This window comes from Mus pahari, chromosome 12, assembly GCF_900095145.1.
Source record: "Mus pahari chromosome 12, PAHARI_EIJ_v1.1, whole genome shotgun sequence".
NCBI classification, from domain to species: domain Eukaryota; kingdom Metazoa; phylum Chordata; class Mammalia; order Rodentia; family Muridae; genus Mus; species Mus pahari.
The window spans coordinates 27,116,930-27,126,304 of record NC_034601.1 but is presented as its reverse complement, the minus strand read 5'-3'; the positions used below and the strand labels follow the sequence as shown (position 1 = coordinate 27,126,304).

General features: G+C 45.0%; 1 protein-coding gene across 2 annotated transcripts in view; it reads left to right on the top strand.

The window, feature by feature from the left end:
- The first annotated feature begins 4,275 nt into the window (after positions 1–4,275).
- Positions 4,276–9,375, top strand: part of Pigx (phosphatidylinositol glycan anchor biosynthesis class X) — a 14,981-nt gene continuing 9,881 nt past the window's right edge. Inside the window, exons 1-2 of one of the 2 annotated variants that reach the window (XM_021209706.2) lie at positions 4,276–4,528; positions 6,168–6,231. The gene's annotated coding sequence lies outside the window, so the exon portion shown is untranslated. Of the gene's footprint in view, positions 4,535–6,167; positions 6,232–9,375 lie in introns of both variants that reach the window. The other variant, XM_021209705.2, reaches the window with a different exon arrangement.

Below are 9,375 nucleotides of genomic sequence, written 5' to 3'. Positions count from 1 at the left end.
ACTCACTTGGTAGACCAGGCTGGCCTCGAACTCAGAAATCCGCCTGCCTCTGCCTCCCGAGTGCTGGGATTAAAGGCGTGCGCCACCACGCCCGGCTTCGGAATAATTTTGATGTTTCAGCTAAAGGATTTCTGATTCAGCCTCTTGGTATATGTTCCTTTAAACTTTTTCCTTTTACCAGACAGAATCTCATGTAGCCCAGATTGGCTTTGAACTTGTTATGGAGTGGAGGATGACCCTGGATTTCTGATCCCCCTGTCTCTACTTGCCAGTGTTAGAATTACAGCATGTTACTAACCTTGGTTTAGGGGTTGCTCTAGATGGAACCCAGGGCTTCCTGCACAGAAGGCAAGCACTGCACTGGCTACGCCCAGCACTTTTGATTTTATAAACATTTAGTGTTGAGAAGTCCACTAGACCAGATCTAATTGCCTTGTGCTTTTCAAATTCTTTCTTTTTTTCCTTTTTCTTTCTTTTTTTTTTTTTTTTTCAAGATAGGGTTTCTCTGTGTAGCTCTGGTTGTCCTGGAACTCTGTAGACCAGGCTGACCTCAAACTTAAAGAGATCCACCTGCCTCTGCCTCCCGAGTGCTGGGGTTAAAGGTGTGCGTCACCACTGCCTAGACCCACCAGTTCTTTTATTTATCAAGAGGTTATTCCTACTTACCATGTATCTTCCCCATTAGTCTGTTTGCTCTAGGAAGGCAGGAAGTGTGTCCATTTTCATTAAGCACTTAGTACAAGTCTGGAACATAATAAGGACAATCTTGTTCAATGCTGTGTATTAATACAAGAACCGTTGCTACATACTATCCTGGGGCGTTGGGGCAGGAGTTAAATGCTGTTACCCATTGTTAAATAATATGAAGTGCTGTTAACTGTTGCTAGAATTGTTAGTTTGTGTTGAGGCTTCTTTGAGACCATGCAGGGCAACATTTTCACAGGCCCTAACTGTCCAGATTCTGATTTCCTTTCTCTATTTCTGTCTCTCTGAGGATACTATAGCCTCACCGTTGAAGACCGCCATCTCTACGAGGGCTCCACCAGCCTGCACAGGCCTTAGAGAGCAGCATGCTGAGCAGGGGCCTCTGTGAGCATTAGTAACCCTTCTGCTCTCACCCTAGACAGAGGGGCAGTCATCATGGTGGCTCCGCAGCAGGACTGTGATGCAGACCACAGTCTCCCTCTGCATGAAGGGTTGTGTCATGATTGCTACAAACATCCTTGCCTCGCATCTGGCTGCTCGCTTCCGGAGTCACCCGGACACACCCTCATTGTGCAGCTCCAGGTGTTATATGTTACAACATGAGGCTCATGAAAAGGCTCATTCAAGAGGCCTTTTCTTTCTTGCTTTTGATCGTTAGTGTTAGCAGACCAGACTGAGCTATCAGCACATGGAAGAAGACATGGTAAAACTGGCACACTGGTAGCAGCTGCCATCCTGACAGTAGCAGCTGAAGCCCTGAGAGGGCAACAAAAGGTCCCAGAGAGGAAGTAACCAAAGTGGAAACACTGGAGTAGAGGCAGCAGAAGGTATGAGAACTAGGTGCTGAAGAGTTTCAGGAGGTTTTTGGACCTTAAGCGACACTACTGGCCATTGTAGGAATGGAGTGTCTCAACATTCAAGGCCCCCAGGAGCTGTAGTCCAGCAGATAGTCTTCTGGTGGCACTCACAACTGCTGGACACTGGGCATTACAGTATCTGGCAAATGCTTGCCAAATGGATGCCAATAGCATCCAACCTGAGCACCCAGAGCCATCCGGCATTAGCGTCTAAATCAGGAGCCCCAAGCCCCTACCTCTCAGTGTTTGGAACTGTCATCATCTAGTGTGCTAGTCCAGCCCTTGGACACTCAAGGGCCTGGGAATTTCTCCTACTCAGGATTTCTATCCAGCTAGAGCAAAATGACCCCAGCCAGCTCACCGGCGATAACATAAGGATCAATAGCTAAAATGGCAGATCTGAACAAGCATCGCGCTTTATACCTGTAATCCCGGAATTCAGAAGGCCAAACAGCAGGACTGCCGGGTTTCAGGACAGCTGCTTGAGAACTCTGTTCCCTTACCTCTCAAGAAAGAAAAATGTGTGTGTGTGTGTGTGTGTGTGTGTGTGTGTGTGTGTAGATAATCAGCCTCTCCACATTTAAAACAGTAATGTTTGTGTGGCTTTTACTTCAGCTCATTTGTCCTACTATGGTATTTTTCCCAGGTATAAGAAACCCAGATATTGGGGTTGGGGATTTAGCTCAGTGGTAAAGCGCTTGCCTAGCAAGCCCAAGGCCCTGGGTTTGGTCCTCAGCTCTGATTAAAAAAAAAAAAGAAAGAAAGAAAGAAAAAGAAACCCAGATATTGGGCTGGCGAGATGGCTAAGTGGTTAAGAGCACTGACTGCTCTTCCGAAGGTCCCAAGTTCAAATCCCAGCAACCACATGGTGGCAAACAACCACCCATAATGAGATCTGACGCCCTCCTCTGGTGTGTCAGAAGACAGCTACAGCATACTTATGAATAATAATAAATCTTTAAAAAAAAAGGGGGGGATAGTGAGATGGCTCAGTGGGTAAGAGCACTCGACTGCTCTTCCGAAGGTCCGGAGTTCAAATCCCAGCAACCACATGGTGGCTCATAACAAGATCCATAACAAGATCTCTTCTGGAGTATCTGAAGACAGCTACAGTGTACTTACATATAATAAATAAATCTTTAAAAAAAAAAAAAAAAGAAACCCAGATATTTTCAGATTAATACTTCCTGCTCTCTTTCCATCTCTACTCTCAGTGGCAAAGTACACTCAATTATAAGAACTGCTTATATTCTTACAATCACATAGTGGCTATGATCTGCAATGTTGAAATGGTTGAGGTAAGGTAGCATAAGGTCATATCACCATGAACTTAGTTCTGTAGGAGGTCAACTATACGTACACTGTGTAAGAAATTAACATCATATTTGTTCCTCATAGAAAAATAGGAATAAAAGTGAGAGAATGAGAAAATGAAATGATCATCTAACTTCTATTCTTTTTTCTAGTTATATGTATGTCACATACATATATACATAAATATAAATACATATATAGACTACAGTTTAGTTTTATCTCATACATACGGTTTCCTGTATTAAAATGCAAATTTTATGGTTGCTACGTAGATTTATCATATAGGATCACAGTCTGTATTCTCACCACTACTGACAGATGTGAGATTTTTACTCCTATGAGGTCAGCCATAATAAAGAGCAGCCTTTCACACTGCTGGGCTTTGCCTTTGACCTGAGCCAATGCCCAGACACTATTCCCAGTTCACCTTACTAGAGTGTGATGTCAGTAAACTTTCCAGACACTATATGGTCTACAAACACAAGCAAAGGGCCACACTTGTGAATAGAGTCCATAATAACGTAAGGTCTTGACTACAGAGTTTTTCTTTTAATTTATTATTATTGTTGTTATTATTGTTGTTGTTTCAAGTCAGGATTTCTCTGTGAAGCACTCACTGCCCTGGACTCACTCTGTAGACCAGGCTGGCCTCAAACTCAAGAGATCTGACCACCTCTGCTTCCCCAGTGCTGAGATTAAAAGCATGCACCACCACTGCCTGGCTTTTTTTTTTTTGTCCGTATTTCTTAATAGCATGTTTGTAGTGCTCTATTACACTATCCTCCCACTTTTGAGACCTCATAAGCTTCTGATCCGCCGTTCAGCACCAGCACTCTCTTAAGTCAGCTAACGCATTCAGCAATTGGGAGGAATGACATCACATTTACGTAATGTACTTTTAACTGATATACTTTTCCTATCAGGGATTTGTTCCCCACAGCACCGCAGGGAATACAGAGTTCCCGATTCCTGTCCTCACAAGGTCGCAAGGCGACCCTTCCTACCTTCCGCGACCCTTCTTACCCTCGAAGAAGTACAGGAAGTGCACATCTGAACAGCAGTGAGGGGGTGGTTCCCATCCTACCGCACTGCACAGAGGAGCGCTTAGGTCGACTTTGAGGCGAGGTGAAGCCTGACACTGCAGGAAACGGCGACAGCCATAGCCTACAGGAGTAACCATGGGGTGAACTCAGAGGCAGGGGGCCCAGCCCGCACGCATCCGGTTGTGGACAGGAAGCGGGGCTGAGCGCGGGGAGTGCGGTCCTAAGACAGCTCGCCCGGTCCAGAGGCCCGCCTGGGCGCCGCGAGGATCGTTCCTAAGGCAACAGAGGGCGCTCGGCTTGCGCTTGCGCAGCCTCTCGCCCCGCCCCGGCGGGGGATGACGAGGGGCGGGGCCAGAGGGTGGCCTCTCGGGAATCTGGAGTTGTAGGGTGATCCTAGTGTGGACGTGTTCTGTCCGGGTCACCGGGGAAGGTGAGCGCACGCTCGGCGTGCTCAGATTCCTTCCGTGACCGCAGCTTGCCCCGAGCGCCCCTCTCGGGCGTCGGGCTCTGGCGTCCTGGCTGCCGGCGCTGTGGCCTGGCTGCTCCTTTGGGCAGCCTGGCTAGTCGGCAGGCTCGCCGCGGACTTCAGCGACGCCCCTTTCAGCGCTGGTAAAGGTCAGGGGGCTGAGCGAAATGTGTGCGGAGCTGGGGCGAAGGTGGGGAGCACCCGCGGCGCCTGGGGTACCCGAGGCCGGAGGAAGTTAGCAACAAAGGCCCTGTGCGCCCTTCCCTCCTCGTGATGGGGTTACATCCCGGGCTTCAGAGCCGGGCTTTGTCTTTCCAAGGCGAGACTGGCCACGCTGTGTGACCAAAGTACTAAACAAGTACAGGAAGCCTCGAAGTATCTTGGGATGCTTGGGAAGTATCTTGGGTTCCTCTGAAGATCCTTTATGCTGACCTCGGCATCCAGCAAAGTGTGAGAATGCCCAAACTGCGTGTACGGGAGAAGGGGTGAGGTGATGTGCTGTGTGACATACTTCCCAGGGAAACACAGGCGCACACACGCACACAACACACATCACACACACACACACACACACACACTTCCCAGGGACACACGCACGCACACACACACACAATCTGCTCACTCCAGAAAGGTAACCTTTGCATCAGTGTACAGTTTGGTAAACCAACCAATGAATTTTTTATTGGGGCTACTATTAGAAATATGGGTGAGGGGTTACTTACTAGAAGCAAAGATAACTCAAAAGAAGCTGCATCAGTAGAAAGATAAAATGGGTGACTCCTGAAAACTGCAACCTTGGAGCTCACTAAGCGACTTCCAGACAGCTCTTAAATCCTAACACTAGATTCCCCCCCCCCCCATCTCTTTTTCTCTGCAGTTTGCCCCCAGCAACTGTTGACTCGCTTTTATATTGTTGGTAGGACCCTCAAGCGTCTCCCAACTATTTACTCTCCTGGGCTTCACAGAGCCAGGAGAAACAGGTTTATCAGTGATTCACACTCTAATGTTCTTCCCACACATTTCTAGCCAGTGTTTTAGAGCAGGGTACCTGGCTACTTTAGGGTTGGTTTGTTTCTTAATAGTTGATACTTGAGAAATGGTCTTTCTTGGAACTTGGTATGTAGATCAAGCTGAGTGCTGGGACCAAAGATGATGCCATCTCGCCAGTCCTGAATTTTTAGTCACTGAGTAGTAATAGTTTTAGTGAATTATTTTATGAAAATTTCTGCTTATTCCAAGTGTGTAAGTGAACTTATTGAATCTTCATGTGCCCCTCATTTTCTTGCCTTTTTTTTTTTTTTTAAAGCCTCTCCCAACATCTTCACAAAGTATCAGTGTACAATCTTCCCAGACTTGTAGACATGGACATAAGAAGACAGATGTTGCTGTATCACATATCAGACATGATTTGGTGAGCCAGGATCATGTCTTAAGATCACATGAACAAAGTCCTTTGTGTGTGGAGCACTTTTTTGACTGCTTCTACATGTATTAAATGCCTAGGACAGCCACAGAGAGGCCTGGTCTTCCTCAGAGGCGCAGCTATTACATCACGGAAAGCTGACAAGCCGACCCCAGTGGCAGAGATTCTCAACCTCAATGGTGTACTGCCAGAAGTAGATCTCGATGGAGCTCAACCTGCGTACATTTAAGTTTTTACCTTGCACTGTTAGGTGGTTAGACTTTTCTAGCAAGTAAAGCCTACTATAGTAGTTATTTTCTAACTATTTAAGATTTCTCTCCCTGTGTATATTTTCATTTGTAATGTCTTGATTTTTATAGGTGTAAGGGCCACTTGTTCTGAAATTATTTTAAGGCAAGAATTTTTGAAAGATGGTTTCCACAGGTAGGTTGTCCACTGATTTCTACTTAAATTAAACTACTGCCTAATAATTTACAGCAAGAAATTGATAGTTGAAATATGGATAAACTGAACATTTGTTTCCTTTTTTTTTTTTTTTTTCCCTGCTTGTTTGTTTTGAGACATGGTCTCATATAGCCCAGACTGGCCTCAAATTTGCCATGTAGCTTGGGATAACCTTGAACTCTTGATCCTCCTCTCATCTACCCTAGGGCTGGATTACAGATGTATGCCACTGAGCCTGGCTTTCTTAAAGTTACAGAGTAACAGAATTGTCATATGTGGTTCATACTTTGAAGTGATTAAATTATTAAAATAACAGTGGATTAATAATTGCTTACTGTGTACATATATATGTGTAATTTTACTTAATTTTATATGTTTTCATTTTTTTTAAATTTTTTTTCTTAAGACGAAGTATTGCTGTGTAGGTCAAGTTGGCTTGGAACTTATGTTGATCCGACTTAGCGTTCCAACTGTTGGAATTACATGGATATACTGTGATTCCTGGCTTATTTTGCTTTTAGTTTTAATATTAATTATCTTGCCATTTAAAAAGATTACTTCTTGCCATGTTAATAATATTCCTAATGCATAGACTCTTAAATTAAGAAATGAAAGACTAGCCTGCAGTGGTGGCATACACATTTAACCACAACACTTTGGAGGCAAAGGCAGGCGGATCTCTGAGTTTGAGGTCAGCCTGGTTTATGAATGTGGTTTATTTACCATTTAAGTAGTTACTAGATTGTATGCTATTCCAGTTTACTGCTTCCATTCCTTCTTCGCTACCAGTTTTTCTTCTCCTCCTTCTCCTTCTGCTTCTCTTCTACCTCCTCTTCCTCCTCTTCCTTTCCTTCTTCTTTTAAAGATTTATTTATTTATTTATTTAGATGTATTTATTTCACTTATATGAGTACACTGTAGTAGCTGTCTTCAGACACTCCAGAAGAGGGCATCAGATCCCATTACAGATGGTTGTAAGCCACTATGTGGTTGCTGGGAATTGAACTCAGGACCTCTGGCAGAGCAGTCAGTGCCCTTAACCACTGAGCCATCTCTCCAGCCCTAGTCTTTTTTCGTGCTCCAGCTTCACACTTTTCTCTCTCTGTCTCTGACTCCTTGGTCTCTCATGATTCAGCCTTTAATTGCTTTTAATTAGGTATTCAGAAATTTTACTTTACGTCTTTTGAAGTTACAGTCAAGTCTTTAAAAAATGAAAAGCAAACATATCTGGGCAGTGAAATGGCGCAGCAGGTAAAGGTGCTTGCCCCAGGACTAACATGGTGGAAGGAGAGTGCTGACTCCCACGAGTTGTCTTGTGACCTCCACATGTTAGCCCTGGCAAGGGCATACCCGCACATATATATATACACACACACAAAATAAATAATTATCAAAAACACTTCCCTTTCCCTCATTAAGTTTCTGCTTATCTTTTTTTTTGGGGGGGGGTGGGGGGAGACAGGGTTTCTCTGTATAGCCCTGGCTCTCCTGGAACTCACTCTGTAGACCAGGTTGGCCTCGAACTCAGAAATCCGCCTGCCTCTGCTTCCCAAGTGCTGGGATTAAAGGCATGCGCCGCAGCGCCCGGCTCTGCTTATCTTTAAATCCTTGGACATGTTAGGTATATTTACAGATACATTAAATTTATTAGATTTATTTATTCTATGTATGTTTTGCCTGTGTGTGTGTGTGTGTGTGTACCACATGCATGCTTGGTATCCATGGAGGACATAAGATGGATAGCGATGGTTGGATACCCCAAAACTGGCATCACAGACAGTAGTGAGCCACCATGTGGGTGCTAAGAATCAACCCCTGGGGGCTGGTGAAATGGTTCAGTGGTTAAGAGCGCTGACTGCTCTTCCAAAGGTCCTGAGTTCAAATCCCAGCAACCACATGGTGGCTCACAACCATCCGTAAGGAAATCTGATGCCCTCTTCTGGAGTGTCTGAAGACAGCTACAGTGTACTTACACGTAGTAAATAAATAAATAAATAAATAAATATATATATATTAACCCCTGGTCCTCTGTATGAGCAACAAAAGCTCTTAATCTATGAGTCACCTCTCCAGTCCCTTTTATGACTTTGAAGGTATACTTGCCCTTCCATTTCATAATATCATAAAGATAAGAGGTTTGCTCTGGCTCCTGTTTCTGGAGGTACAAGGTTGAAGTATGTCTTACGTTAGGGTTTCTAGTGCTGTGATTAAACACTGTGAACCCAAAGCCACATGGGGAGGGAAGGGTTTATGTCAACTTTCAACTCTCAGGTCACAGTCCATCACTGAGGGACGTCAGTGCAGGAACCTGGAGGCAGGAACTGAAGCGGAGACCCTAGAAGAGCTCCGCTTACTGGCTTGCTCCCCATGGCTTGCACAGTTTGCTGTCCTGTACAGCTGCCTAGGGATGGCACCGCCACAGTAGGCTGGCCCTCTCCTGTCAATCATCAGTTAAGAAAGACTGGTCCGGGGCTGGTGAGATGGCTCAGTGGGTAAGAGCACCCGACTGCTCTTCCAAAAGTCCAGAGTTCAAATCCCAGCAACCACATGGTGGCTCATAACCATCCGTAACAAGATCTGTTTCCCTCTTCTGGAGTGTCTGAAGACAGCTACAGTGTACTTACATATAATAAATAAATAAATCTTAAAAAAAAAAAAAAAAAAAAGAAAGAAAGAAAGAAAGAAAGACTGGTCCACAGGCCAGTGTGTTGTAGGCATTTTCTCAGTTGAAGTTGCCTCCTCCCATGTGACCCTAGCTTGTGTTGAGTAGACAAATAGGTAATTAATAATAAAAACAAAACAAAACTCCCACCTCCCCAAGAGGCCACACCTGGTAGTGACTTTCTTGCTGATCAGATCTAAAGGTAGCACTGTACATTCACATGACGAGACAGAAGCAGCAGGTCCATGCCGGCCTCTTGCTGTTGACTGGTATTTTTTTTGCTGTTGTTCATATTGTCTTGACTCTTTACATGGTCAGGAGCGTGTGGTGAATGTTGACTCTGTCTTGTTTGGTTTGGTTTGGTTTGGTTTTTCGAGACAGGGTTTCTCTGTGTAGCCCTGGCTGTCCTGGAACTCACTTTGTAGACCAGGCTGGCCTCGAACTCAGAAATCCACCTGCCT